Source organism: Anomaloglossus baeobatrachus, unplaced genomic scaffold, assembly GCF_048569485.1.
Source record: "Anomaloglossus baeobatrachus isolate aAnoBae1 unplaced genomic scaffold, aAnoBae1.hap1 Scaffold_462, whole genome shotgun sequence".
Taxonomy (NCBI): Eukaryota; Metazoa; Chordata; class Amphibia; order Anura; family Aromobatidae; genus Anomaloglossus; species Anomaloglossus baeobatrachus.
Genome location: NW_027443961.1, coordinates 38,727 through 59,946, shown reverse-complemented (window position 1 = coordinate 59,946; position 21,220 = coordinate 38,727).

Genomic DNA, 21,220 nt, shown 5'->3' with positions numbered 1-21,220 from the left:
CCATCCCATTGATTGTAGCGCGGTATTTCATACATGTTAGGCCTGCAACACACATCCGTATAAAACGTGCGTGTTTGGTTCGTTTCCGTATATACCGGAGACACGGACAAACGTGCACCAATGTTATTTAATGTTTGAGGACACATGTGCGTTTTTCATTAAGGTCCGTGTGTCCGTGTGCGTGCTACGTTTGTGTCTCCGTTTTGCACGGAAGCATGTCCGTTTTCAGCACGCAGCACGGGCCCAATGAAAGTCAATGGATCTGTGCGCACGTCCGAGTGACACGGACGCATCTCTGTTTGCTCCCTGTACGTTTTGTGCTTTTTTCATGTGATGTCGGTCTTTTTTCTTTTTCTGTTTCGTTCTCTCCCTCAGTCCGTCGGTCGGTCGGTCTCTCTCTATGTCTGTCGGTCGGTCTCTCTGTCTTATCTGTCCCTCTTGCTGTCTGTCAGTCAGTTCCCCCCCTCTCTCATACTTACCGTTCCCCGCTCTCCGGCGCGGTGCTGCACGGCTGTTATAAAAGCTCCGGCGGCTTTTACTATTTTGAAAATGCCAGACGCTCATTAAACAATCTCGTATTCCTTGCTTTCACTGCCCACAGGCGCCTGATTGGTTGCAGTCACACACGCCCACCACGCTGAGTGACAGCTGTGTCACTGCACCCAATCACAGCCGCCGGTGGGCGTGTCTATACTGTGCAGTAAAATAAATAAATAATTAAAAAAAACGGCGTGCGGTCCCCCCCCCCCTATTTTAATACCAGCCAGAAAAAGCCATATGGCTGAAGACTGGTATTCTCATGATGGGGAGCCCCACGTTATGGGGAGCCCCCCAGCCTAACAATATCAGTCAGCAGCCGCCCAGAATTGCCGCATACATTAAATGCGACAGTTCTGGGACTGTACCCGGCTCTTCCCGATTTACCCTGGTGCGTTGGCAAATCGGAGTAATAAGGAGTTAATGGCAGCCCATAGCTGCCACTAAATCCTAGATTAATCATGTCAGACGCCTGGGTGCAGTGAGACAGCTGTCACTCAGCGTGGTGGGCGTGTGTGACTGCAACCAATCACAGGCGCCTGTGGGCGGGGAAAGCAGGGAATACGAGATTGATTAATGAGCGGCCGGCATATTCAAATTAATTGTTGCCACGTATTCTCTGCACAGCTGTTCCTCGCCGCGCTGGTGATCGGGGAGCGGTAAGTATGAGAGAGGGCTGCTCACTTCAGTCACTCGGGGGATTAGCGGTCACTGGTGAATCCTTCACAGGTGACCGCTAATCAGTATGCGGCACACAGACAGAGCCGCGGCATGACAATGAAGTCGGGTGAAGTTCACCCGAGTTCAATCTCATCGCGCAACTCTGTCTGCTGTCAGCCGACATGTATCAACGACATTGTGCAACACACAAACGGACATTCCACACGGACATTCCACGTACACATACACGGGCATTTTACACACAAACACGGACATTTTACTCGTACACACGGCTCGCATACGCCATCACACGGATGCCATACGTACCGTATGCTCAGGTAACATAATATACACCTGGTTATATGCCATATGCGTTCATTCTCCTGTAATCTACAGATATTTCATGATCATTCCACACCTATAATGCTCAGGTAACATAATATACACCTGGTTATATGCCATATCCATTCATTCTCCTATTATCTACAGATATTTCATGATCATTCCACACCAATAATGCTCAGGTAACATAATATACACCTGGTTATATGCCATATGCGTTCATTCTCCTATTATCTACAGATATTTCATGATCATTCCACACCTATAATGCTCAGGGAACATAATATACACCTGGTTATATGCCATATGCGTTCATTCTCCTATTATCTACAGATATTTCATGATCATTCCACACCTATAATGCTCAGGTAACATAATATATACCTGGTTATATGCCATATGCATTCATTCTCCTATTATCTACAGATATTTCCTGATCATTCCACACCTATAACGCTCAGGTAACATAATATACCCCTGGTTATATGCCATATGCATTCATTCTCCTATTATCTACAGATATTTCATGATCATTCCACACCTATAATGCTCAGGTAACATAATATACACCTGGTTATATGGCATATGCATTCATTCTCCTATTATCTACAGATATTTCATGATCATTCCACACCTATAATGCTCAGGTAACATAATATACACCTGGTTATATGCCATATGTGTTCATTCTCCTAATATCTACAGATATTTCATGATCATTCCACACCTATAATGCTCAGGTAACATAATATACACCTGGTTATATGCCATATGTGTTCATTCTCCTATTATCTACAGATATTTCATGATCATTCCACACCTATAATGCTCAGGTAACATAATATACACCTGGTTATATGCCATATGCCTTCATTCTCCTATTATCTACAGATATTTCCTGATCATTCCACACCTATAATGCTCAGGTAACATAATATACACCTGGTTATATGCCATATGTGTTCATTCTCCTATTATCTACAGATATTTCCTGATCATTCCACACCTATAATGCTCAGGTAACATAATATACCCCTGGTTATATGCTATATGCCTTCATTCTCCTATTATCTACAGATATTTCATGATCATTCCACACCTATAATGCTCAGGTAACATAATATACACCTGGTTATATGCCATATGTGTTCATTCTCCTATTATCTACAGATATTTCCTGATCATTCCACACCTATAATGCTCAGGTAACATAATATACACCTGGTTATATGCCATATGTGTTCATTCTCCTAATATCTACAGATATTTCATGATCATTCCACACCTATAATGCTCAGGTAACATAATATACACCTGGTTATATGCCATATGTGTTCATTCTCCTATTATCTACAGATATTTCATGATCATTCCACACCTATAATGCTCAGGTAACATAATATACACCTGGTTATATGCCATATGTGTTCATTCTCCTATTATCTACAGATATTTCATGATCATTCCACACCTATAATGCTCAGGTAACATAATATACACCTGGTTATATGCCATATGCCTTCATTCTCCTATTATCTACAGATATTTCCTGATCATTCCACACCTATAACGCTCAGGTAACATAATATACCCCTGGTTATATGCCATATGCATTCATTCTCCTATTATCTACAGATATTTCATGATCATTCCACACCTATAATGCTCAGGTAACATAATATACACCTGGTTATATGGCATATGCATTCATTCTCCTATTATCTACAGATATTTCATGATCATTCCACACCTATAATGCTCAGGTAACATAATATACACCTGGTTATATGCCATATGTGTTCATTCTCCTAATATCTACAGATATTTCATGATCATTCCACACCTATAATGCTCAGGTAACATAATATACACCTGGTTATATGCCATATGTGTTCATTCTCCTATTATCTACAGATATTTCATGATCATTCCACACCTATAATGCTCAGGTAACATAATATACACCTGGTTATATGCCATATGCCTTCATTCTCCTATTATCTACAGATATTTCCTGATCATTCCACACCTATAATGCTCAGGTAACATAATATACACCTGGTTATATGCCATATGTGTTCATTCTCCTATTATCTACAGATATTTCCTGATCATTCCACACCTATAATGCTCAGGTAACATAATATACCCCTGGTTATATGCTATATGCCTTCATTCTCCTATTATCTACAGATATTTCATGATCATTCCACACCTATAATGCTCAGGTAACATAATATACACCTGGTTATATGCCATATGTGTTCATTCTCCTATTATCTACAGATATTTCCTGATCATTCCACACCTATAATGCTCAGGTAACATAATATACACCTGGTTATATGCCATATGTGTTCATTCTCCTAATATCTACAGATATTTCATGATCATTCCACACCTATAATGCTCAGGTAACATAATATACACCTGGTTATATGCCATATGTGTTCATTCTCCTATTATCTACAGATATTTCATGATCATTCCACACCTATAATGCTCAGGTAACATAATATACACCTGGTTATATGCCATATGTGTTCATTCTCCTATTATCTACAGATATTTCATGATCATTCCACACCTATAATGCTCAGGTAACATAATATACACCTGGTTATATGCCATATGCCTTCATTCTCCTATTATCTACAGATATTTCCTGATCATTCCACACCTATAATGCTCAGGTAACATAATATACACCTGGATATATGCCATATGCATTCATTCTCCTATTATCTACAGATATTTCCTGATCATTCCACACCTATAATGCTCAGGTAACATAATATACACCTGGTTATATGCCATATGCATTCATTCTCCTATTATCTACAGATATTTCCTGATCATTCCACACCTATAATGCTCAGGTAACATAATATACACCTGGTTATATGCCATATGCCTTCATTCTCCTATTATCTACAGATATTTCCTGATCATTCCACACCTATAATGCTCAGGTAACATAATATACACCTGGATATATGCCATATGCATTCATTCTCCTATTATCTACAGATATTTCCTGATCATTCCACACCTATAATGCTCAGGTAACATAATATACACCTGGTTATATGCCATATGCATTCATTCTCCTATTATCTACAGATATTTCCTGATCATTCCACACCTATAATGCTCAGGTAACATAATATACACCTGGTTATATGCCATATGCATTCATTCTCCTATTATCTACAGATATTTCCTGATCATTCCACACCTATAATGCTCAGGTAACATAATATACACCTGGTTATATGCCATATGCATTCATTCTCCTATTATCTACAGATATTTCATGATCATTCCACACCTATAATGCTGAGGTAACATAATATACACCTGGTTATATGCCATATGTGTTCATTCTCCTATTATCTACAGATATTTCATGATCATTCCACACCTATAATGCTCAGGTAACATAATATACACCTGGTTATATGCCATATGCATTCATTCTCCTATTATCTACAGATATTTCCTGATCATTCCACACCTATAATGCTCAGGTAACATAATATACACCTGGTTATATGCCATATGCATTCATTCTCCTATTATCTACAGATATTTCCTGATCATTCCACACCTATAATGCTGAGGTAACATAATATACACCTGGTTATATGCCATATGTGTTCATTCTCCTATTATCTACAGATATTTCATGATCATTCCACACCTATAATGCTCAGGTAACATAATATACACCTGGTTATATGCCATATGCCTTCATTCTCCTATTATCTACAGATATTTCCTGATCATTCCACACCTATAATGCTCAGGTAACATAATATACCCCTGGTTATATGCCATATGCATTCATTCTCCTATTATCTACAGATATTTCATGATCATTCCACACCTATAATGCTCAGGTAACATAATATACACCTGGTTATATGCCATATGTGTTCATTCTCCTATTATCTACAGATATTTCATGATCATTCCACACCTATAATGCTCAGGTAACATAATATACACCTGGTTATATGCCATATGTGTTCATTCTCCTATTATCTACAGATATTTCATGATCATTCCACACCTATAATGCTCAGGTAACATAATATACACCTGGTTATATGCCATATGTGTTCATTCTAATATTATCTACAGATATTTCATGATCATTCCACACCTATAATGCTCAGGTAACATAATATACACCTGGTTATATAGCATATGCATTCATTCTCCTATTATCTACAGATATTTCATGATCATTCCACACCTATAATGCTCAGGTAACGTAATATACACCTGGTTATATGCCATATGCATTCATTCTCCTATTATCTACAGATATTTCATGATCATTCCACACCTATAATTCTCAGGTAACATAATATACACCTGGTTATATGCCATATGCGTTCATTCTCCTATTATCTACAGATATTTCATGATCATTCCACACCTATAATGCTCAGGTAACATATTATACACCTGGTTATATGCCATATGCCTTCATTCTCCTATTATCTACAGATATTTCATGATCATTCCACACCTATAATGCTCAGGTAACATAATATACACCTGGTTATATGCCATATGTGTTCATTCTAATATTATCTACAGATATTTCATGATCATTCCACACCTATAATGCTCAGGTAACGTAATATACACCTGGTTATATGCCATATGCGTTCATTCTCCTATTATCTACAGATATTTCATGATCATTCCACACCTATAATGCTCAGGTAACATAATATACACCTGGTTATATGCCATATGCATTCATTCTCCTATTATCTACAGATATTTCATGATCATTCCACACCTATAATGCTCAGGTAACATAATATACACCTGGTTATATGCCATATGCATTCATTCTCCTATTATCTACAGATATTTCATGATCATTCCACACCTATAATGCTCAGGTAACATAATATACACCTGGTTATATGCCATATGCATTCATTCTCCTATTATCTACAGATATTTCATAATCATTCCACACCTATAATGCTCAGGTAACATAATATACACCTGGTTATATGCCATATGCATTCATTCTCCTATTATCTACAGATATTTCATGATCATTCCACACCTATAATGCTCAGGTAACATAATATACACCTGGTTATATGCCATATGCCTTCATTCTCCTATTATCTACAGATATTTCATAATCATTCCACACCTATAATGCTCAGGTAACATAATATACACCTGGTTATATGCCATATGCATTCATTCTCCTATTATCTACAGATATTTCATGATCATTCCACACCTATAATGCTCAGGTAACATAATATACACCTGGTTATATGCCATATGCATTCATTCTCCTATTATCTACAGATATTTCATGATCATTCCACACCTATAATGCTCAGGTAACGTAATATACACCTGGTTATATGCCATATGCATTCATTCTCCTATTATCTACAGATATTTCATGATCATTCCACACCTATAATGCTCAGGTAACATAATATACACCTGGTTATATGCCATATGCGTTCATTCTCCTATTATCTACAGATATTTCATGATCATTCCACACCTATAATGCTCAGGTAACATAATATACACCTAATAAGTTATTATCCTCATTCTTTTTATTTATTCCTTTTCATCATTCTTTTTAGTATGTCCCTATATCTAGTGTGCGGCTCTGCAGGTGGAGGTAGGTGCGGGGTATTATATATCTAGTGTGCGGCTCTGCAGGTGGAGGTAGGTGCAGGGTATTATATATCTAGTGTGCGGCTCTGCAGGTGGAGGTAGGTGCAGGGTATTATATATCTAGTGTGCGGCTCTGCAGGTGGAGGTAGGTGCGGGGTATTATATATCTAGTGTGCGGCTCTGCAGGTGGAGGTAGGTGCGGGGTATTATATATCTAGTGTGCGGCTCTGCAGGTGGAGGTAGGTGCAGGGTATTATATATCTAGTGTGCGGCTCTGCAGGTGGAGGTAGGTGCGGGGTATTATATATCTAGTGTGCGGCTCTGCAGGTGGAGGTAGGTGCAGGGTATTATATATCTAGTGTGCGGCTCTGCAGGTGGAGGTAGGTGCAGGGTATTATATATCTAGTGTGCGGCTCTGCAGGTGGAGGTAGGTGCAGGGTATTATATATCTAGTGTGCGGCTCTGCAGGTGGAGGTAGGTGCAGGGTATTATATATCCAGTGTGCGGCTCTGCAGGTGGAGGTAGGTGCAGGGTATTATATATCTAGTGTGCGGCTCTGCAGGTGGAGGTAGGTGCAGGGTATTATATATCTGGTGTGCGGCTCTGCAGGTGGAGGTAGGTGCAGGGTATTATATATCTAGTGTGCGGCTCTGCAGGTGGAGGTAGGTGCAGGGTATTATATATCTAGTGTGCGGCTCTGCAGGTGGAGGTAGGTGCAGGGTATTATATATCTAGTGTGCGGCTCTGCAGGTGGAGGTAGGTGCAGGGTATTATATATCTAGTGTGCGGCTCTGCAGGAGGAGGTAGGTGCAGGGTATTATATATCTAGTGTGCGGCTCTGCAGGTGGAGGTAGGTGCAGGGTATTATATATCTAGTGTGCGGCTCTGCAGGTGGAGGTAGGTGCAGGGTATTATATATCTAGTGTGCGGCTCTGCAGGAGGAGGTAGGTGCAGGGTATTATATATCTAGTGTGCGGCTCTGCAGGTGGAGGTAGGTGCAGGGTATTATATATCTAGTGTGCGGCTCTGCAGGAGGAGGTAGGTGCAGGGTATTATATATCTAGTGTGCGGCTCTGCAGGTGGAGGCAGGTGCAGGGTATTATATATCTAGTGTGCGGCTCTGCAGGTGGAGGTAGGTGCAGGGTATTATATATCTAGTGTGCGGCTCTGCAGGTGGAGGTAGGTGCAGGGTATTATATATCTAGTGTGCGGCTCTGCAGGTGGAGGTAAGTGCAGGTTATTATATATCTAGTGTGCGGCTCTGCAGGTGGAGGTAGGTGCAGGGTATTATATATCTAGTGTGCGGCTCTGCAGGTGGAGGTAGGTGCAGGGTATTATATATCTAGTGTGCGGCTCTGCAGGTGGAGGTAGGTGCAGGTTATTATATATCAAGTGTGCGGCTCTGCAGGTGGAGGTAGGTGCAGGGTATTATATATCTAGTGTGCGGCTCTGCAGGTGGAGGTAGGTGCAGGGTATTATATATCTAGTGTGCGGCTCTGCAGGTGGAGGTAGGTGCAGGGTATTATATATCTAGTGTGCGGCTCTGCAGGTGGAGGTAGGTGCAGGTTATTATATATCTAGTGTGCGGCTCTGCAGGTGGAGGTAGGTGCAGGGTATTATATATCTAGTGTGCGGCTCTGCAGGTGGAGGTAGGTGCAGGGTATTATATATCTAGTGTGCGGCTCTGCAGGTGGAGGTAGGTGCAGGGTATTATATATCTAGTGTGCGGCTCTGCAGGTGGAGGTAGGTGCAGGGTATTATATATCTAGTGTGCGGCTCTGCAGGTGGAGGTAGGTGCAGGGTATTATATATCTAGTGTGCGGCTCTGCAGGTGGAGGTAGGTGCAGGGTATTATATATCTAGTGTGCGGCTCTGCAGGTGGAGGTAGGTGCAGGGTATTATATATCTAGTGTGCGGCTCTGCAGGTGGAGGTAGGTGCAGGGTATTATATATCTAGTGTGCGGCTCTGCAGGTGGAGGTAGGTGCAGGGTATTATATATCTAGTGTGTGGCTCTGCAGGTGGAGGTAGGTGCAGGGTATTATATATCTAGTGTGCGGCTCTGCAGGTGGAGGTAGGTGCAGGGTATTATATATCTGTGTGCGGCTCTGCAGGTGGAGGTAGGTGCAGGGTATTATATATCTAGTGTGCGGCTCTGCAGGTGGAGGTAGGTGCAGGGTATTATATATCTAGTGTGCGGCTCTGCAGGTGGAGGTAGGTGCAGGGTATTATATATCTAGTGTGCGGCTCTGCAGGTGGAGGTAGGTGCAGGGTATTATATGTCTAGTGTGCGGCTCTGCAGGTGGAGGTAGGTGCAGGGTATTATATGTCTAGTGTGCGGCTCTGCAGGTGGAGGTAGGTGCAGGGTATTATATATCTAGTGTGCGGCTCTGCAGGTGGAGGTAGGTGCAGGGTATTATATATCTAGTGTGCGGCTCTGCAGGTGGAGGTAGGTGCAGGGTATTATATATCTAGTGTGCGGCTCTGCAGGTGGAGGTAGGTGCAGTGTATTATATATCTAGTGTGCGGCTCTGCAGGTGGAGGTAGGTGCAGGGTATTATATATCTAGTGTGCGGCTCTGCAGGTGGAGGTAGGTGCAGGGTATTATATATCTAGTGTGCGGCTCTGCAGGTGGAGGTAGGTGCAGGGTATTATATATCTAGTGTGCGGCTCTGCAGGAGGAGGTAGGTGCAGGGTATTATATATCTAGTGTGCGGCTCTGCAGGTGGAGGTAGGTGCAGGTTATTATATATCTAGTGTGCGGCTCTGCAGGTGGAGGTAGGTGCAGGGTATTATATCTAGTGTGCGGCTCTGCAGGAGGAGGTAGGTGCAGGGTATTATATATCTGTGTGCGGCTCTGCAGGTGGAGGTAGGTGCAGGGTATTATATATCTAGTGTGCGGCTCTGCAGGTGGAGGTAGGTGCAGGTTATTATATATCTAGTGTGCGGCTCTGCAGGTGGAGGTAGGTGCAGGTTATTATATATCTAGTGTGCGGCTCTGCAGGTGGAGGTAGGTGCAGGGCATTATATATCTAGTGTGCGGCTCTGCAGGTGGAGGTAGGTGCAGGGCATTATATATCTAGTGTGCGGCTCTGCAGGTGGAGGTAGGTGCAGGGCATTATATATCTAGTGTGCGGCTCTGCAGGTGGAGGTAGGTGCAGGGTATTATATATCTAGTGTGCGGCTCTGCAGGTGGAGGTAGGTGCAGGGTATTATATATCTAGTGTGCGGCTCTGCAGGTGGAGGTAGGTGCAGGGTATTATATATCTAGTGTGCGGCTCTGCAGGTGGAGGTAGGTGCAGGGTATTATATATCTAGTGTGCGGCTCTGCAGGTGGAGGTAGGTGCAGGGTATTATATATCTAGTGTGCGGCTCTGCAGGTGGAGGTAGGTGCAGGGTATTATATATCTAGTGTGCGGCTCTGCAGGAGGAGGTAGGTGCAGGGTATTATATATCTAGTGTGCGGCTCTGCAGGTGGAGGTAGGTGCAGGGTATTATATATCTAGTGTGCGGCTCTGCAGGTGGAGGTAGGTGCAGGTATTATATATCTAGTGTGCGGCTCTGCAGGTGGAGGTAGGTGCAGTATTATATATCTAGTGTGCGGCTCTGCAGGTGGAGGTAGGTGCAGGGTATTATATATCTAGTGTGCGGCTCTGCAGGTGGAGGTAGGTGCAGGGTATTATATATGTAGTGTGCGGCTCTGCAGGTGGAGGTAGGTGCAGGGTATTATATATGTAGTGTGCGGCTCTGCAGGTGGAGGTAGGTGCAGGGTATTATATATGTAGTGTGCGGCTCTGCAGGTGGAGGTAGGTGCAGGGTATTATATATCTAGTGTGCGGCTCTGCAGGTGGAGGTAGGTGCAGGGTATTATATATCTAGTGTGCGGCTCTGCAGGAGGAGGTAGGTGCAGGGTATTATATATCTAGTGTGCGGCTCTGCAGGTGGAGGTAGGTGCAGGGTATTATATATCTAGTGTGCGGCTCTGCAGGTGGAGGTAGGTGCAGGGTATTATATATCTAGTGTGCGGCTCTGCAGGTGGAGGTAGGTGCAGGGTTATTATATATCTAGTGTGCGGCTCTGCAGGTGGAGGTAGGTGCAGGTTATTATATATCTAGTGTGCGGCTCTGCAGGTGGAGGTAGGTGCAGGTATTATATATCTAGTGTGTGCGGCTCTGCAGGTGGAGGTAGGTGCAGGTATTATATATGTAGTGTGCGGCTCTGCAGGTGGAGGTAGGTGCAGGGTATTATATATGTAGTGTGCGGCTCTGCAGGTGGAGGTAGGTGCAGGGTATTATATATCTAGTGTGCGGCTCTGCAGGAGGAGGTAGGTGCAGGGTATTATATATCTAGTGTGCGGCTCTGCAGGTGGAGGTAGGTGCAGGGTATTATATATCTAGTGTGCGGCTCTGCAGGTGGAGGTAGGTGCAGGTTATTATATATCTAGTGTGCGGCTCTGCAGGTGGAGGTAGGTGCAGGTTATTATATATCTAGTGTGCGGCTCTGCAGGTGGAGGTAGGTGCAGGTTATTATATATCTAGTGTGCGGCTCTGCAGGTGGAGGTAGGTGCAGGGTATTATATATCTAGTGTGCGGCTCTGCAGGTGGAGGTAGGTGCAGGGTATTATATATCTAGTGTGCGGCTCTGCAGGTGGAGGTAGGTGCAGGGTATTATATATCTAGTGTGCGGCTCTGCAGGTGGAGGTAGGTGCAGGGTATTATATATCTAGTGTGCGGCTCTGCAGGTGGAGGTAGGTGCAGGTTATTATATATCTAGTGTGCGGCTCTGCAGGTGGAGGTAGGTGCAGGGTATTATATATCTAGTGTGCGGCTCTGCAGGTGGAGGTAGGTGCAGGGTATTATATATCTAGTGTGCGGCTCTGCAGGTGGAGGTAGGTGCAGGGTATTATATATCTAGTGTGCGGCTCTGCAGGTGGAGGTAGGTGCAGGTTATTATATATCTAGTGTGCGGCTCTGCAGGTGGAGGTAGGTGCAGGGTATTATATATCTAGTGTGCGGCTCTGCAGGTGGAGGTAGGTGCAGGGTATTATATATCTAGTGTGCTGCTCTGCAGGTGGAGGTAGGTGCAGGGTATTATATATCTAGTGTGCGGCTCTGCAGGTGGAGGTAGGTGCAGGGTATTATATATCTAGTGTGCTGCTCTGCAGGTGGAGGTAGGTGCAGGGTATTATATATCTAGTGTGCTGCTCTGCAGGTGGAGGTAGGTGCAGGGTATTATATATCTAGTGTGCTGCTCTGCAGGTGGAGGTAGGTGCAGGGTATTATATATCTAGTGTGCGGCTCTGCAGGTGGAGGTAGGTGCAGGGTATTATATATCTAGTGTGCGGCTCTGCAGGTGGAGGTAGGTGCAGGGTATTATATATCTAGTGTGCGGCTCTGCAGGTGGAGGTAGGTGCAGGGTATTATATATCTAGTGTGCGGCTCTGCAGGTGGAGGTAGGTGCAGGGTATTATATATCTGTGTGCGGCTCTGCAGGTGGAGGTAGGTGCAGGGTATTATATATCTAGTGTGCGGCTCTGCAGGTGGAGGTAGGTGCAGGGTATTATATATCTAGTGTGCGGCTCTGCAGGTGGAGGTAGGTGCAGGGTATTATATATCTAGTGTGCGGCTCTGCAGGTGGAGGTAGGTGCAGGGTATTATATATCTAGTGTGCGGCTCTGCAGGTGGAGGTAGGTGCAGTGTATTATATATCTAGTGTGCGGCTCTGCAGGTGGAGGTAGGTGCAGGGTATTATATATCTAGTGTGCGGCTCTGCAGGTGGAGGTAGGTGCAGGGTATTATATATCTAGTGTGCGGCTCTGCAGGTGGAGGTAGGTGCAGGGTATTATATATCTAGTGTGCGGCTCTGCAGGTGGAGGGAGGTGCAGGTTATTATATATCTAGTGTGCGGCTCTGCAGGAGGAGGTAGGTGCAGGGTATTATATATCTAGTGTGCGGCTCTGCAGGTGGAGGTAGGTGCAGGTTATTATATATCTAGTGTGCGGCTCTGCAGGTGGAGGTAGGTGCAGGGTATTATATCTAGTGTGCGGCTCTGCAGGAGGAGGTAGGTGCAGGGTATTATATATCTGTGTGCGGCTCTGCAGGTGGAGGTAGGTGCAGGGTATTATATATCTAGTGTGCGGCTCTGCAGGTGGAGGTAGGTGCAGGTTATTATATATCTAGTGTGCGGCTCTGCAGGTGGAGGTAGGTGCAGGTTATTATATATCTAGTGTGCGGCTCTGCAGGTGGAGGTAGGTGCAGGGTATTATATATCTAGTGTGCGGCTCTGCAGGTGGAGGTAGGTGCAGGGCATTATATATCTAGTGTGCGGCTCTGCAGGTGGAGGTAGGTGCAGGGCATTATATATCTAGTGTGCGGCTCTGCAGGTGGAGGTAGGTGCAGGGCATTATATATCTAGTGTGCGGCTCTGCAGGTGGAGGTAGGTGCAGGGTATTATATATCTAGTGTGCGGCTCTGCAGGTGGAGGTAGGTGCAGGGTATTATATATCTAGTGTGCGGCTCTGCAGGTGGAGGTAGGTGCAGGGTATTATATATCTAGTGTGCGGCTCTGCAGGTGGAGGTAGGTGCAGGGTATTATATATCTAGTGTGCGGCTCTGCAGGTGGAGGTAGGTGCAGGGTATTATATATCTAGTGTGCGGCTCTGCAGGTGGAGGTAGGTGCAGGGTATTATATATCTAGTGTGCGGCTCTGCAGGAGGAGGTAGGTGCAGGGTATTATATATCTAGTGTGCGGCTCTGCAGGTGGAGGTAGGTGCAGGGTATTATATATCTAGTGTGCGGCTCTGCAGGTGGAGGTAGGTGCAGGTATTATATATCTAGTGTGCGGCTCTGCAGGTGGAGGTAGGTGCAGGTATTATATATCTAGTGTGCGGCTCTGCAGGTGGAGGTAGGTGCAGGGTATTATATATCTAGTGTGCGGCTCTGCAGGTGGAGGTAGGTGCAGGGTATTATATATGTAGTGTGCGGCTCTGCAGGTGGAGGTAGGTGCAGGGTATTATATATGTAGTGTGCGGCTCTGCAGGTGGAGGTAGGTGCAGGGTATTATATATCTAGTGTGCGGCTCTGCAGGAGGAGGTAGGTGCAGGGTATTATATATCTAGTGTGCGGCTCTGCAGGTGGAGGTAGGTGCAGGGTATTATATATCTAGTGTGCGGCTCTGCAGGTGGAGGTAGGTGCAGGGTATTATATATCTAGTGTGCGGCTCTGCAGGTGGAGGTAGGTGCAGGTTATTATATATCTAGTGTGCGGCTCTGCAGGTGGAGGTAGGTGCAGGTTATTATATATCTAGTGTGCGGCTCTGCAGGTGGAGGTAGGTGCAGGTATTATATATCTAGTGTGCGGCTCTGCAGGTGGAGGTAGGTGCAGGGTATTATATATGTAGTGTGCGGCTCTGCAGGTGGAGGTAGGTGCAGGGTATTATATATGTAGTGTGCGGCTCTGCAGGTGGAGGTAGGTGCAGGGTATTATATATCTAGTGTGCGGCTCTGCAGGAGGAGGTAGGTGCAGGGTATTATATATCTAGTGTGCGGCTCTGCAGGTGGAGGTAGGTGCAGGGTATTATATATCTAGTGTGCGGCTCTGCAGGTGGAGGCAGGTGCAGGGTATTATATATCTAGTGTGCGGCTCTGCAGGTGGAGGTAGGTGCAGGTTATTATATATCTAGTGTGCGGCTCTGCAGGTGGAGGTAGGTGCAGGTTATTATATATCTAGTGTGCGGCTCTGCAGGTGGAGGTAGGTGCAGGTTATTATATATCTAGTGTGCGGCTCTGCAGGTGGAGGTAGGTGCAGGGTATTATATATCTAGTGTGCGGCTCTGCAGGTGGAGGTAGGTGCAGGGTATTATATATCTAGTGTGCGGCTCTGCAGGTGGAGGTAGGTGCAGGGTATTATATATCTAGTGTGCGGCTCTGCAGGTGGAGGTAGGTGCAGGGTATTATATATCTAGTGTGCGGCTCTGCAGGTGGAGGTAGGTGCAGGGTATTATATATCTAGTGTGCGGCTCTGCAGGTGGAGGTAGGTGCAGGGTATTATATATCTAGTGTGCGGCTCTGCAGGTGGAGGTAGGTGCAGGGCATTATATATCTAGTGTGCGGCTCTGCAGGTGGAGGTAGGTGCAGGGCATTATATATCTAGTGTGCGGCTCTGCAGGTGGAGGTAGGTGCAGGGTATTATATATCTAGTGTGCGGCTCTGCAGGTGGAGGTAGGTGCAGGTTATTATATATCTAGTGTGCGGCTCTGCAGGTGGAGGTAGGTGCAGGGTATTATATATCTAGTGTGCGGCTCTGCAGGAGGAGGTAGGTGCAGGGTATTATATATCTAGTGTGCGGCTCTGCAGGTGGAGGTAGGTGCAGGGTATTATATATCTAGTGTGCGGCTCTGCAGGTGGAGGTAGGTGCAGGGTATTATATATCTAGTGTGCGGCTCTGCAGGTGGAGGTAGGTGCAGGGTATTATATATCTAGTGTGCGGCTCTGCAGGTGGAGGTAGGTGCAGGGTATTATATATCTAGTGTGCGGCTCTGCAGGTGGAGGTAGGTGCAGGGTATTATATATCTAGTGTGCGGCTCTGCAGGTGGAGGTAGGTGCAGGGTATTATATATCTAGTGTGCGGCTCTGCAGGTGGAGGTAGGTGCAGGTTATTATATATCTAGTGTGCGGCTCTGCAGGAGGAGGTAGGTGCAGGGTATTATATATCTAGTGTGCGGCTCTGCAGGTGGAGGTAGGTGCAGGGTATTATATATCTAGTGTGCGGCTCTGCAGGAGGAGGTAGGTGCAGGGTATTATATATCTAGTGTGCGGTTCTGCAGGTGGAGGTAGGTGCAGGGTATTATATATCTAGTGTGCGGCTCTGCAGGTGGAGGTAGGTGCAGGTTATTATATATCTAGTGTGCGGCTCTGCAGGTGGAGGTAGGTGCAGGTTATTATATATCTAGTGTGCGGCTCTGCAGGTGGAGGTAGGTGCAGGGTATTATATATCTAGTGTGCGGCTCTGCAGGTGGAGGTAGGTGCAGGGTATTATATATCTAGTGTGCGGCTCTGCAGGTGGAGGTAGGTGCAGGTTATTATATATCTAGTGTGCGGCTCTGCAGGAGGAGGTAGGTGCAGGGTATTATATATCTAGTGTGCGGTTCTGCAGGTGGAGGTAGGTGCAGGGTATTATATATCTAGTGTGCGGCTCTGCAGGTGGAGGTAGGTGCAGGGTATTATATATCTAGTGTGCGGCTCTGCAGGTGGAGGTAGGTGCAGGGTATTATATATCTAGTGTGCGGCTCTGCAGGTGGAGGTAGGTGCAGGGTATTATATATCTAGTGTGCGGCTCTGCAGGTGGAGGTAGGTGCAGGGTATTATATATCTAGTGTGCGGCTCTGCAGGAGGAGGTAGGTGCAGGGTATTATATATCTAGTGTGCGGCTCTGCAGGAGGAGGTAGGTGCAGGGTATTATATATCTAGTGTGCGGCTCTGCAGGTGGAGGTAGGTGCAGGGTATTATATATCTAGTGTGCGGCTCTGCAGGAGGAGGTAGGTGCAGGGTATTATATATCTAGTGTGCGGCTCTGCAGGTGGAGGTAGGTGCAGGGTATTATATATCTAGTGTGCGGCTCTGCAGGTGGAGGTAGGTGCAGGGTATTATATATCTAGTGTGCGGCTCTGCAGGAGGAGGTAGGTGCAGGGTATTATATATCTAGTGTGCGGCTCTGCAGGTGGAGGTAGGTGCAGGGTATTATATATCTAGTGTGCGGCTCTGCAGGTGGAGGTAGGTGCAGGGTATTATATATCTAGTGTGCGGCTCTGCAGGTGGAGGTAGGTGCAGGGTATTATATATCTAGTGTGCGGCTCTGCAGGTGGAGGTAGGTGCAGGGTATTATATATCTAGTGTGCGGCTCTGCAGGTGGAGGTAGGTGCAGGGTATTATATATCTAGTGTGCGGCTCTGCAGGTGGAGGTAGGTGCAGGGTATTATATATCTAGTGTGCGGCTCTGCAGGTGGAGGTAGGTGCAGGGTATTATATATCTAGTGTGCGGCTCTGCAGGTGGAGGTAGGTGCAGGGTATTATATATCTAGTGTGCGGCTCTGCAGGTGGAGGTAGGTGCAGGGTCTCTATTATTTTGGGGGGTCAGCTTTATCATTAACCCCTTCGTTTCTCAACTATTTTCAACTTTAACCAGTTCAAGACTAGTTTCCTGCTATTCCTGACCGACTCATTTACAATCAGTTTAACCCCTTAAGGATGGAGCCAGTTTTGTACTTTATGACTTTATTTTTTGCCATTCTGACCAGTGTCACTTTGACAGGTTTCGAGACGTAACGCCAAAAAGTGGACCCCACGGTTTATTACCCACTTTTTGAATGCGGTGATACCCCACATGTGGTCAGAAACCTCTGTTTGGACAAATGGGAGGAGCTGGAACAGAAGGAGCACCATTTCAATTTTGGAAAAGTTGATATAAATTCCGGGCACCATGTCTCATTTGTAGGGCCCTAAGATACCTATACAGCAGAAACCACAAGTGACCCTATTTTGGACACTAGACCCCTCAAGGATTTTATTCATGGATATAGTGAGCATTTTGAACCCACAGGTAGTTCACAAAAATGTTTCTGTAGTGCCAAATTTCTCACTCTTAGGCTATGTGCCCACGATCTGGTGAGAATGCAGTGTCAGCCCTACTGCGCAGGTGCCAGTGTTGTCCACAGGAGAATGCAGCTGCCTGTGCTCACGATCTGGGTTCAGGCTGCTGCGGACTTTATTCTAACCCTGCGAATAACACTCTCATCTTCACAGCATAAACTGACATTCTGCGTCTCAGGAAGCCGCGCCACTGGTCAGTTTATGCTGCAGACAAAAGAAGCAAAGTGGGCAGGAGATTTCTAAATATCCCTCCACTGCGTTTGTACTGCACAACATCGCAGTCAAAACACTCTGCGACCAAACTGCAGCAAATCCTGATCGTGGGCACACAGCCTAAGAAGCTAGGATTGGATGGATGGATAGATGGCTAGCTAAATAGACGTCAAATGCATATATAATGTCCTATCCCCTGCATATTCTAAGCTGACACCCTTTAGTAACATTCATGTGGCACTAAAGGGTGTTTTGCCTTATATTTAGCCCCAAAAAATAAATTAAAAAAATAGCTAGGGTAAAGCAGACAGCTGCAGACCACAGCTGGCAACTTCACCTTGGCTGGTAATCCAAACTGGAGGTCTACCCATGCTGTTTTTCTTAAATTATTTATCAATAATTAAAAAAAAAAAAGTGGGGTTTCCCCCAAATTGGTTTTCCAGCCAAGGTAAAGTGGACAGCTGTGGTCTTGATATTCTCAGGGTGGGAAGGACCATGGTTATTTGGCCCTTCCCAACCTAAAAATAGCAGGCCGCAGTCACCCCAGAAGTGGCGCAACCATTAGATGCACTAATCCTGGTAATTTGCCCTGACTCTTCTCGTTGCCCTGAAGCAGTGGCAAATGGGGTAATAAATGGTGTTGATGGGGTTGGGGTTAATGATATCATGGCGTCTATCAGATACCCGCCATCACTAACCTAGTCAGCTATAAAAAAAAGACAAAAAAAAATGTATTTGAAAAAACTCTCCCCAACACATTCCCTCTTTCACCAATTTATTGAAAAGAAAAAAAATCCGGTCTGCCGTAATCCATTTTGGAAATCCAATGACAAAAATCCAGAATATAGGGTGCACGCTCAGAGAACATATCTCCCTTGAGAGGAGTGTGGGTGCAGTGATGCTGCACTCACACTCCCTGGGTCCGCAGCATGACAGTGAGCTGCAGTAAGCTCAGTGTCACTACTAGCAGGGAGCCGGCTGAGAGCCATTCTGCACATCTTTTTAGAAGGAGGAGAAGGGATCGTCGCTGCAGGAGGTAACGAGAGACCGGGGATTGACAGGGGGTGACCTGGCTAGACCTGGGGAGAACTTTGATGTCACATCTGACATGTCAGATGCGACAAAACTCAGAGGAGGAGGATGAGCGCAGCGTGCGCAGCGACCATTTTAGATCATGGGGTTGAGTGGGACTAGGGGGGCACTTTGGCCACATCAGGCACCAGGGAGGCGACTTTTCTCCCATCTGACATGATTAATTATACCAGGTGGGAGATAAATCATTTTTTTCCGCTTTATTTTACGTTTGTTGTTAAATCTGTAAAAAGATAAACAGAAAAAAAATTCAAATAAGAAACCAACTTCAGCATTGAGTTTTTATTGCTGATGTCGAGTGATACTGGTGGGAAAATAAGGGAAATGTCTGTTATTACCACATATATACCCTGCCCCCCGCAGTGACTGACAGCCGCTCAGCATTAGAACCTGCTGTCAGTCAGTGCTGAGAGCACGTATACAACCACTGATCACTGTATACTGAGCAATGACCAAAAACTCATCGGGGCCATCCCTATGACTGAAAGCCGGACACTGTCATATTATATGTTTATGACCTCATGTAAATATTTCTTAGCTATTTTGTAACACATTATTTTGTATATATGGCTGATTTTTACCTGGTCGGGGCTAATAACACAGATGTGGATTCACAGTGGCATTTTCCTATATTTCACATATTCCAAGGAGAACTTTTTAGCAGTGACCACATGGCCTCTGTGTATGGGGGAGGAAGCACCGTCGGCTCTTTCCACCTTGAAAATAAGACCTACCTGGAAAATAAGCCCTAGTAGGATTTTTAGGGCTTTTTTGACTAGACTAAAAATATAAGCCCTGTTCTAAAAATAAGCCCTAGTTTCCATAGGGAAGTGTCCAAGCATCTAAAAAAGTTAAAGAATACAGCAGGACTCGTCATCAAAGAAAGCAGACATCCCCAAAAGAAAGCAGACCGACCCCCCCCCCAAAACAAAAACCGCACTTACCAGACCCCAAACAATTACAGTTGGCAAGTACCGATGGTGGATGGGCTCTCACACAGAGATCTGTGTCGCTGTCGGGTCCCTCACCATTCTCGCTGCATTGCACCGCAGAGCTGTGTATACAGTGACAGAGAAGGCAGAGGCAGTAATAAACCGTCTGTTTCTTATGTAGAGATGGACGGATTTCCTCTCCGTTGCTACATGTTTGCATATAGATGCACTGTTATGTAATGACATTGTAGAACATCACTGCAGAGTAGGAGTCAAATGGTTCCGATATTTAACCCCTTCACCCCTGGCCTATTATTCGGGGGGTTTTATTGTTTTTTTCTCTCCTCTTCTTCTGATAGCCATAACTTTTTTACTTTCTTGTGAATTTTGCAATATAAGGGCTTCTTTTTTTGCGGAACAAGTTGTACTTTTAAATGAAACCATGAATTTTACCATATAGTGTACTGGGAAACGGCAAAAAAATTCCAAATGCAGAAAAATTGCAAAAAAAGTGTGATTGCACAATTGTTTTTGAGATATTTTATTCTCTGTGTTCACTATATATGTGATACCTGAGGTCGGTACATATTCGTAAACATCAAACATGAATAGGTTTACTTTTCTCTAAGGGGTTAAAAAAAATCAGAAGTTTGTCTAAAAAAGTGGCGTACATTTTGCGCCATTTTCCGTAACCCATAGCGTTCCCATGATCTATGGCTCAGTGACGGCTTATTTTTTGTGTCTCAAACTCAAGATTTTAATGGTACTGTTGTTTGCGCAGATACTACAGTTTGATCCCTGTTATCGCATTTTGCCCAAAATTTACTGCGACCAAAAAATGTAATTTTGTCGTTTAGCATTTTTTTGCCGCTTTATCGTTTAGCAATCAGATTAATTGGTTTTATATTTTGATAGATCAGGTATTTTTGAACGCGGCGATACCAAATGTGTGTATATTTTTATTTTTTTTAACCCTTTCATTGTCAATGGGGTGAAAGGAACGTGATTTGAACTTATAGGTTTGTTTTTTGTTTTTTTTTAATTTTTGAAAACTTTTTTTTACTTTTACTAGTTCCCCTAGGGGGCTATAAGGATCATTAGTCTGATCGCTCATTCATT